Source organism: Solanum verrucosum, unplaced genomic scaffold (assembly GCF_900185275.1).
Source record: "Solanum verrucosum unplaced genomic scaffold, falcon-dt-bn FXZP01000228.1, whole genome shotgun sequence".
Taxonomy (NCBI): domain Eukaryota; kingdom Viridiplantae; phylum Streptophyta; class Magnoliopsida; order Solanales; family Solanaceae; genus Solanum; species Solanum verrucosum.
Window position 1 is genome coordinate 2,252,806 of NW_026020210.1, and position 10,999 is coordinate 2,263,804.

Below are 10,999 nucleotides of genomic sequence, written 5' to 3' on the forward strand. Positions count from 1 at the left end.
TTTTTTGATTTTATATTTTATATTTTATATTTTATATTTTATATTTTATATTTGTACTAGTAAATTTATTTAAATAAATTAGCTTACAAATTTTATTATTTAGAGAGAGTTGTTTGTTGCTAAATAAATCTAATACAAATAAATAAAAAAAATCCAATACAAGTCCATACAATATTTGAAATACGAATTGTTTAATATTTACTAATTGAAAATATAAATATATCACCGTATGATATTTGTATTAACTCACTTAAAAGACCGTAAATGTATGCATCGACCATTTCTACATTTTCTTTCATAATCTACTAGATATATAGAAGCTATATTTGAGACCTACCATAGCAACGTATGAATAGATAAGAGTGTGTATATGTTTATAGGATGGCAGAACAACATATATTCTTTAGCATATGTTGTTATTATATATATATATATATGTGTGTCAAAGAATATTAAAGGTATAAAGATACAACTATTCAAATTTTTTTTTTATTGAAATTGACTTTGTATTTTAAATAATTTATAAAACTTTATACATATTAAAATTATAATTTGTAATTTTATTTTGTAAATGTAGACGGTTTATTCGGTTTTACAATTATTTATTTTTAAAAAAATTGGAAATTGATGTTTTGTGAGATAAATTTATTAAGATGATAATTATTTATCTTCAAATAATTCAAGTGAGAAAATAGAAAACATGGAGACAAAATTGTGCTTATCCTAGGTAGTTCGAAGGCCACAAAAAAATAATATTGGTCGGTAGTTATGTACCTTGACCAATTACATGAAATAGAAAATCTCATAATAATTCAAGGATATAATTGGAAAAAAGCTTTTTGTAGAGTTTTAAAACAAACACTAGATTAGATAGGAAGCAATGAACCAAACACGGGATAAAAATTAATCCCTGCATTGTTAATCCCTGCATTACTATCTGTATTGTTAATTCCTGCATTACTAATCCCTGCGCTATTAATTTTTGTACCAAACGACCCCTTAGTACATGAATATATAATTGCCTTAAGATCTTGTTTGATGCATGAATTTAACTATAACTATTACTTAATATTTAATTTATTTTAGAGGTAAGATAAGGACAAAATGATAATCCAACTTTGAGGTTAGGAGCTTCCCACTTATAATATATATATATGATATGATTTACTTACATTTTAAATAGAGATTTTCATGCAAGTTTACAAAGTTTTATTGTCAAGTACAATATGAGATGCAAATTAAAGTGAATTTACAACACAAGAAAATAAATATTTGATCCATTGTGAAAATCAAAATCAATCTATGTTTATATCATAAAGATCTGGAAGAAGTCTACTCGAGGAACTAAACTTTTCATCTTTAGCAGGCAGAGACCCTGACCCTGACGAATCATTCCAAGGTGCTTGTCCTTGAGACTCCTGAGAGAGTGTTGTTTGGCTGTCATGTGAAACTTTTTCAAACGATTTAAATCTCATTTCGTTGGTTGATGTAGTCAGCTTGATTATTGGTGCTTGCACGGGGAGTTTCCCTTCGAGCATACTCACCACAGAAGACATGGATGGTCGGAGAGTAGGAGAGAGATTTGTGCACAAAAGAGAAAGATTTATCATCTGAATTGCCTCTTTTTTGGAGTAATTGGAACCGAGATGTGGATCCACTAGTTCTAACAGATTTCCCTGTTCTTGTAGGTCGTAAGCCTAAAACAAACATTCACATACATAGCAAACATGAAATTAGCTAGAGAAAAGAAAAACTAAATATGCAAAGATCCCTCTTTGTTTGTCACGTACAGAGTTTAAGAAAGTAACAAAGACATTTGCATCTTGTGATCTTAAACTAAAGATATAATGTTGCAGATATTGGTAGAAAGATAGTTTACCCAATCAAGAAGGTAAACAAATTCCTCTTTTGGCCTGTAGTTTGTGTTGCTTTTCCCACTGACAATCTCCAATGCAACGACTCCAAAGCTATAAACATCAGCTTTATCTGTCAAGTAGCCTCTCGTTGCATACTCCGGAGCCATATAACCTCTTCAAAAACGGAAAAAGAAACGTAAGATACTTCAAATTAAACTGACCATGATGAACAAATTCAAATGATAGTACAGAGATAGTCGTTATGATAAGAAGGCTCACACTGTTCCAGCAATTCGGGTGCTAATATGAGTGTTCTCTTCTTCATCTAATTTAGCTAATCCAAAATCGGAAATCTTAGCGTTAAGATCCTTATCAAGAAGCACATTGGTACACTTGATATCTCGGTGTACGATTTTCAACCTTGATTCTTCATGAAGGTAAGCTAACCCTTTTGCTATTCCTGAGCATATCCTTTTTCTGGTTGCCCAGTCTAGGTTCAACCTCTGGTCGTCACGGCCTAAGAAAGGAGAATACGAGGAGTAATAAGCATAAAATTATCATTACATGATTAATAATTTTCAAAATGTTATTGCAAAGCATTACCAAAGAGAGCTCGAGCAAGACAGTTATTTTCCATGTATTCGTATATCACTAATAACTGGTTCCCTTCTATACAACAACCGTAAAGCTTGACAAGGTTTGGGTGTTGTAGAGCTGAAATCATGCCTATCTCATTGACAAATTCACGATTTCCTTGCTTCGACTTGGAAGACAGCTGCTTAACAGCTATCACTGCACCATCCGCGAGTACACCCTACAGATAGCAAGATTAATTCACAACGATCATATCACACACGGAAGGAAGAACGTAGGATATGGATTATATCAGCTATTTTCCTATAAACATTACGCACAGTAGGAAATATCACCACAAAACCACAAGCTGTCCTTACGCAAAATCAGTATGGGTAGAGATAGATAGAGATTTGATACCTTGTAAACTGGTCCAAACCCTCCTTCACCAATTTTGTTGGCAGGATCAAAGTTATTTGTAGCAGCTTTAATTTGTTTAAGTCTAAAATGACCTGTTTGTAAATCAAGGGCTCTGAGTTCTGTAAACGAGAAGAATATTGCAAACGTCAGTTTATATAGATCTTCTAAAACATCTGTATGATGAACAACAATGAAAATCTGTATGACGAAGATATATAGTTTAAGCAGTCATGAGCATTTAGTTGTGTGCTGATATGTCATGATGTCGATCCACCAACAGAACAATCATCTCAATGCTGGTCAATTACAGGCAGATAATTATTTGTATGTCGCAGCTAGAAATCTCGTAAATAATTCTGATTATCACAACAAAAGTATCACCATATCAAATATAGAGAGATTAAATTCTTTGAGGTGTGTTTACCTAATTCTTCTTCATTATTTTTCCCTCCAAAAATGCCCTTCTTCCACAGAGCAAATAACACTATCAGAACCACCACAATTGAAGCGAGTACAATGCCAATAACAGCTCCGACAGGTAACCCATTGCCTGTGTTAAAGTCTGCAAGAAGAAAATGGGATAAGATTGTGGGAGGTAAGAAAAGTGTAAAGTCTATAGGCAGAGAGAGATAAACGGACTTGGTGTCACTGTGATAGCTGAAATCAGAGGTCCATATACACCTCTGTCTGGAATGGCGTTAGTCCCCTTCCCGGTCCAATACAAGTGAATCTCCAGAGTGCTACTAACAGTAATATCATCAAAGTCCTCGGTATGACCTTTTCCAACACCATTAGCTTTCTCCATGATGTTGAAATCCTTCAAAACTACTCTCCCCTGTGTAAGAAATCAAAATTATCTCCAACATTCAATATTAAATCAGAAAGTTGCCAATCATATCAGAACTCAGTATATCTACATCGAGTGACCAAATCATATCAGAACTGAATAAATCAACATTTTAGATTACATATTTATTATTTACAAAAGAAGTTAGGCCTCAAACTTACTTGTATTGCTACATCAAATATCCGCCTTCCAAGGCTGCTATATGTTGAGTCATTAGAAAACATTATTTCAGCAAAGTGAAGGCGCACTCTGTAGCTACCTCCTTGTAGACAAAGCCCATAATATTTGAGAGAATTCGGGGCAAGGCGTGCTGTGTTGTAAAAGTCAGGACCGGACACATCCAGTGAAAATGTATTTGTTGCAATATTGCTAGCATTTTCTCGACCCACGTACACTCCTGAACTGCTGAATGCCCATTTATCATTGGACGAAAAAAAAAATGATGGACCCGACCCTATCCTGTCCTCCTCATAATCATTTCCTTCAAATGTAGTTCTACCTCTTCCTCCACAGTTTATGAATAGCGAAGTATCTGCAATTGACATAAAGACCATAACATGAGGAAGGGTTGTGAAATTATCTCTCAACTCCAAGGCTATGCTTTTGTACTTCAAACTCCACAGTCTGCCACTCCAAGAGTCGATTCAGTGGTAAATGATCCAGATATAACCCCTGAGGTCCTTTGACAAACTGCTACTTCATTTATTAATTTTCAGGTATATAAAAAAAAAAGGTTAATAGGATGTAACTCTTACATTTCGCTTCTGTGGGACAAATGAGGGGTTTCATGGAACACCAGGCATCCCTACAATTTCGAATAGATTAAGCCGACAATAGATACAAGGCATCAAACAAACTAGCACCTGATGGATAAGACAACATTTAGGAGGACTTACGTGTTTTTTCAACATGTTCATTGTATCTGAATAGCTGGCGGCTAAGTTTCTATTAAAGAAAGAATGTTAGTAAGTTATGTAGTTAAAGGACCGAAACTCTCACTAATAAAAAAAGCAATAATATATGAATGCTCACATGGTAGAAGACTGGCATCCTGGAGTAGTTGTATGGGTGAAATTGTTGTATGATAAATCACTGCAAAAAATTATAGTTGTCAACGCCATCAAATTCTTGTAAATGTGTCCTTGCAGTAAACAAAAAGCTATGGGAAAAAAAACTGTTAACTTTGAAGTGTGGCTAACTATAATAATAACCAAAGTTTACTACTAAGATGAGGAAAACGGAACAAGTTGAGCAAATACCAACATGTTCTCTTTTTTACTAAACATCCAGCTGGGAATTGCTCCGCTTAACGTGTTGTTACCAAGCAACCTACATTGCAGATAAAACTTTTGCTTGTTATAACCGAATGAAAACTTCGAGAGAAAAGAAAAAAAACAAACATGTACAAGATTTATGCTTCAACTTGTAAAAGTTTCACTTGCAAGGTACCTACATGTTATCAAAATTCAACTGCTCAAATGTATCTGGGATTGTATCATTCAACATATTGTTACTCAGGTCCCTGCAAGTAAATAACTCTTATCAGAAGCAGGCAGGATTAGCATCAAACCAGACATCAAAGCAAACCACTGTGGTATCCAAACAATTAGTGAAAATCTTTGCTCCATCATGCAAATACGACGAATGCATTGGTATGTAGAAGATTTTCCTTTTATACAATATAGGGTAATTCCAGGCTTGTATTATAGACAAATTTAATATTTTTTCGAAAGAGGAGATGACAAACTTACAAAAGTTTCAAAGGCATGTCACCTACATATATCGGAATCGGACCAAAAATTGAGCAATTTCTCAAAGTCCTGAGTCAAACTAAAGAACCATGAGAATACGAAATTAAAATGAAGAGATGTAATAGCTAAATTTCCAACTACTCACAGCCTTTCCATTTTCGTCATGCCTGTAAGATTTGGGAATTGCATTTGTTCTCCTCTCAAATCAGATATTCTCCTGAAAACAACAATGCACATGAGAATTTCCGCTATAGCAGGTAGTACGAGAGACGTGTGTACTTACAACTGTTTCATGTTTTTCAACTGGGATATTGTAGGAGGAATAGGTCCCTCCATTGACGTTCCTTGAATGTCTCTGCAAAAAGTTTCATGATATTTGCTATTAAATACAATGTATGATACCAATTTTTTGCTTTTTTTAAAGTTTAGAATCCTTCCAGGAGAAGAATATTCCATCAACATTTACAACTACAAGATGCATACTTACAATCTATCCATTTTGATCCAATTTCCAATAAAATCTGGTATGGTTCCAGATATGCTAGTCCCATCGATCCTACTACAAACAGACGAAAGAATTAAGAGATTGAAGAACAAAAGTCAAATGTACCTTAAAACATTTTCTTGCTTACAAATCTGTCATGTTCTTAAGATTGCTGAAGTTCTCAGGTATAGTTCCATTGAGATTATTGGCAGAAAGAAACCTGCAAAATGATCCATCAATTAACCATGATAACTGAAAAATCACACTGTTCGTCCCAATTTGATCGACACTTTTTGCTTATGTTTGATACAATTTGACCAACTTTTGGAGCTAAATTAGACTCGATTAACTCTTTCTTCATATTAAAAGTGTTGGGTATAATAATAATAATAAATGAGAAATGAAGGGATGTTTCTTAAGAAGTTCTGCAAAGTATTGTTCTAAGTATCCTATTAATACAGATAAACAACAATCTTAAGGAAACTTTCCGAAATAGTACTTCTCTTAAGGTATTTAGGAAGGTTGCAAACTTTCAGAAACAGTACTTCTATGGCAATAAATAAATCTATTTCCTCAGAATATTCCTTACGAATTTTCTGAACTTCTTCTTCTTTTGCACAAATAAATTCGAGCGTATTTTGCTCTTGTTGAGTGGTTCGTTGACACCACTATTTTAGGTACCAATACACTAGTGAGTAAAATCGTTCTATCATGGGTAAGATATACTTTATTAACCTGAGGTACTTGACAGTTCTTTTCAAATAAAAACGGTGAAAGAAATGCAATTTAGTTTGACAAGTGGGAATCGAAAAGTGCCAAATAATTTGGAATAGATGTAACAATAAGTAGATATTAAACGTTGAATATATGGTTACTATGTCTTACATTTCACTGAGGCGATTCAAGCTACCAAGGTTCGGAGGAAGAGGTCCTTCAAGTAGATTATTTTCCAAAACTCTGAAAATATGGAATTCATGAATGTGACATATGTAGAAAATTAAAGGAAGTATGCAATATCTTCAACTTACAGTTTTTCCAGTGTGAAAATGTCACCTAACTCCTTCGGAATCGGCCCACTGATACGGTTACCCAAGAGTGACCTGAGTTTGAACAAAATGTCAAAAATTCTTCAATGAAAAGATTAAACAGAAAAGAACTTACAAATTAGTGACGCGAAGCTGGCCATAGCTTGAGGGAATCGATCCACTTAAGTAATTACGAGTCAGATCTCTGAAAATGCAAAACTTGATTAAGCCACAGGTAAAACCCCCACTCTTATGCACACAGGAGAGGTAACCTGCACTAGGCAAGCAGAAGGCAAACCCCTTGTTTTCGCTTGACAAGGGGTGGGTTTTGAACTTGAGACCTCCGACATGGAATTCCCAAGCCTAGACCACTAGGCCACCTCGAAGGGTATAAAAGCAACAAACAGTTAACTTGCTACTACTGTTACGATTTTATAAAAACAATTGAATAAAAGTTTCTGTAATCGGAAAGGGGAGAAAAATCTATAACTGATACTCACAATTCTTGCAGATGAGTAAGATATGCAAATTCTGGAGGCAGAATTCCTGTCATATTAAGACGCTTCAATTGGCTGTATCAACAAAAAAAGCGTAAGAAATTCTCATTACATGATGCAGAAGATGGCATCTGTTAACTGTAAAACTTTCTGATTAAGAGTAAAATGTGAAGTTTTAAAGATCAAAGCAGAGCTTACATTGTTACAACATGGCAAACTGAGCCACTATTGAATGAACAATTACATTTTACATTGCTGAAAACTTCCTTATAATTAGGATCCGTCCAGTTAAAATCACTCTCCTGCATACAAGACGCTCGGCTGACATTCTAATGTGTGTTCCCAAGTTTCGATGATATTGTTCGTAGAACTTTTACTGTGACATCGAAGTTAAATAAATCACAATCGTTACAATATTCAGATGTGAGAAATCATATATAGTATGCTATTGTTGAACTCCAACAGCAAATTAAACTCTTGCATACTGTCATACTTGAGCTATTCAAAGAGGAATTAACCAAGGACAAATTATGTAGTTTTTGATGACCAAGGACACTACCTACAGGGTAAAAACCCCATTTCTATTTCTATGCAATAACTCGCATACCATACGGGAGAGGTAACTCGCATTAGGCAAGCCTAGTGTGACAAACTCGACCCAGAAGACAAACTCTTTGCTTTCGCTGACAAGGGGTTTCGAACTTTGAGACCTTCAACATGGAAATCTCATACCCAAACCACTGGGCACCCTAAAGGGTTGACCACAAGGCAAACCCCTTGCTTTAGCCATGGATTATCAAAAGATTTTGTTAGTTACAAATAATTCAACGATGGATTAGCAAGGAAATCGATAACTAATTTCACATAATGCATCATATTGGCCATTGGCAATGCTATCAGTTTAAACATAATGCATCATAGCTTAAAGATTGACTATACAATAAGTGTGGAATTTCACATATTAAATTTGTTTTTTTCTACTTTCATCAGAAAAATTACTAACCAAATTTAAGAAATTAGAAAGCATTTTTCAAAAAAAATATTTTCCACCATTAAAAAACATACCCAAAATGGTAAGCACTAAGCCCTCACGGATACTTTTTCCGTTCCATATTAGCTGATCATCTAACTAAAAATAGTTGTCTTTTATTAGTTATCACTTTGCTAAATCAAGAAAGCATTAATTAATTTTTTTTCCCTATATAGCTCTTGCAATTAATTCTTTTTGAAAGTATTCACATTTGTTTGTAAAATTTCCATGAAATTTTCTATAATCTATATCATATGATATTTTTAATTTTTATATTTAATTCAAAAAATATTTTTTACCTAATCAATTAAAGGTAATTTAGTGAAAACATATTACCATTTAGGAGTAAGTAATTTTTTTACGTGGTGGATACAACCTAAAGAAGTCATATTAAATTTAAATTTTTTGTTTTATTATTCAAAATTCTATCATATCAATTATTAGGTAGTAGCTATTAACTAAGCAGTATGTTTAATTATAATATTTTTTTATCTACTAAATGATATTTGATTTAAACAGTTAGACCATTAATATAATTAATGGAAAAGAAGTAAAATACAAATATCACCATTTTAAAAAAAATAAAAAATATTGCAATTTAAACTATTAATTTCACATAATAGTAATTGGGTACGTGTATGGCATGAGCTTTGATTTCATTAAGTATTGTAAAAAAAATTCATTTTCATTGCTAACAGAAACATACACTGATAAAAAGATCAATAATTGAAAGAAAAAGTTTAGATAGGAATTTCTTTAAGACTACTTTTATTACTATATTTGATGTTAACCATTTGATAATGTTGAAAAATCAACGAGCACAAGCAAACGAATACACAAATTTGATTTTTGGTACCGTCATTTAATTAATTAATATATTATTTTTTCATTCTAAAATAAGCATCTTTTTAGTAATTTATTTTCCGCCTATTAAGAAAAAAATAAATATAAAATATAAGAAAAATTAATCTCTTAATATAAAAATATAGTTAAAAGCAATTATTATTTTTGTGTTGAATTACTAAAATGATACTTATTTTGAAATAGTTATCATCTCCTAAAGTTAATTTTTTAATTCATTCAAAAAAAAAATGAAAAAAAAAAAAGATTTTAGATGTAAGAACTATTGCTATCTCATTTTTATTTGCCATTATTCGCTTTTCAACACTTAAATTATATGCATTTTTTTCATTATTTTTTTCCCTCTATTTGTGTTGAAATTTTTTCGAAGTCAGTCTCTCTACCTCCACGAGATAGTGATAAATCAGTGTACACTCTATTCTCTCAGACCTCACAATAAGGATGTTCACGATTTTGGTAAAAAAAACAATCCAAACTAAATATATTTTTATTTGGTTTGGTTTACATTTTTAAAAGTCGATAATAATTGATTTGATTTTAATTTTGATTTTGTTCCAAGTAATCAAAGAAATAATCAAACAGACAAATTATATACATATATTTTTATAATTATATATACATAATATATTGTTTTTATGCATATTTTTTAATCTGAAAAACGAAACACTCCAATAATAAGCAAGAAGTCAAACATATCGGATCCAAAACGGCACAAAGAGAATTCATTTCCTTTGAATGAATTGTTGTCTTTTTTTTTTTTTCGTCTTTTGAATGATTCGGTTTTTTTTTTTTACTTTTATATGATTAATAACCGAACAATTAAACCAAAACAGATAACAATCAAATCAATAATTATATAATCAAATCGATAATTATATAATATATTAAATTTGATTTAATTTTAATAATTTAAAAATCAATTAAATCAATTTTAACAAACAATCGACTTAAGCTGATCCGTAAACACCCTATGACACAGGTATGTTGTTATTTTTTTGTATCATATTAATATAAGAATTATTACCACTTATAATATTTCTAGTATAATTTTCAAATATCATGAAGAAAAAGTTAGTGTGGATACTACGAAGTAATCTGCAACTGGAAAATATGAAAAAACAGTTAACGCAATATGCAGACGAACAACATCACCAGAAGATGAAGAAAAAAAAAGAGATTTCAGGAACAAAATTATCGATTTGATAATCGAGGAAGTTAATTTTGTGTGTGAAAGAAATTTAGAAATTAGAATAAAGTAGCTCGAGATGAAATTAAAAAAAATAGAGAAAAATGGTAACTACCTTCATCTTCAGGCAAAAGTTGAGCGTCGATAGATCTGAAAAATAGAAAGAGAAATAAAACACAAAATCTGATACAAGTAGTATCCATTGTTGCTCATAAGAAAAAATTCAATTTCAAATTGTTTATCCCTTCTTAATAATTAGACTAACAATATTGTTGTTAATTTATAAAATAGGAAATCTAAACAAGATATAAAAAAGTTGAAAAGTTTTTGCGTGGACTACTTCAAGCTCTAGTCATTTTCCGATTATGCTAGGAATTACTCGGTAGTTGTTTGATGTGACGTATAAACTTTAATACAGAAGATTTTTTTGTAGATGGTCACTATAATAAACTTAATTATGCTTCATAGT

At 31.9% G+C, this 10,999-nt stretch overlaps 1 pseudogene; it reads right to left on the reverse strand.

Annotated features, from left to right (window-relative positions):
* Nucleotides 1-1,295: 1,295 nt before the first annotated feature.
* LOC125830389 (probable LRR receptor-like serine/threonine-protein kinase At1g53440) lies at nt 1,296-10,733 on the reverse strand (annotated as a pseudogene).
* Nucleotides 10,734-10,999: the final 266 nt, after the last annotated feature.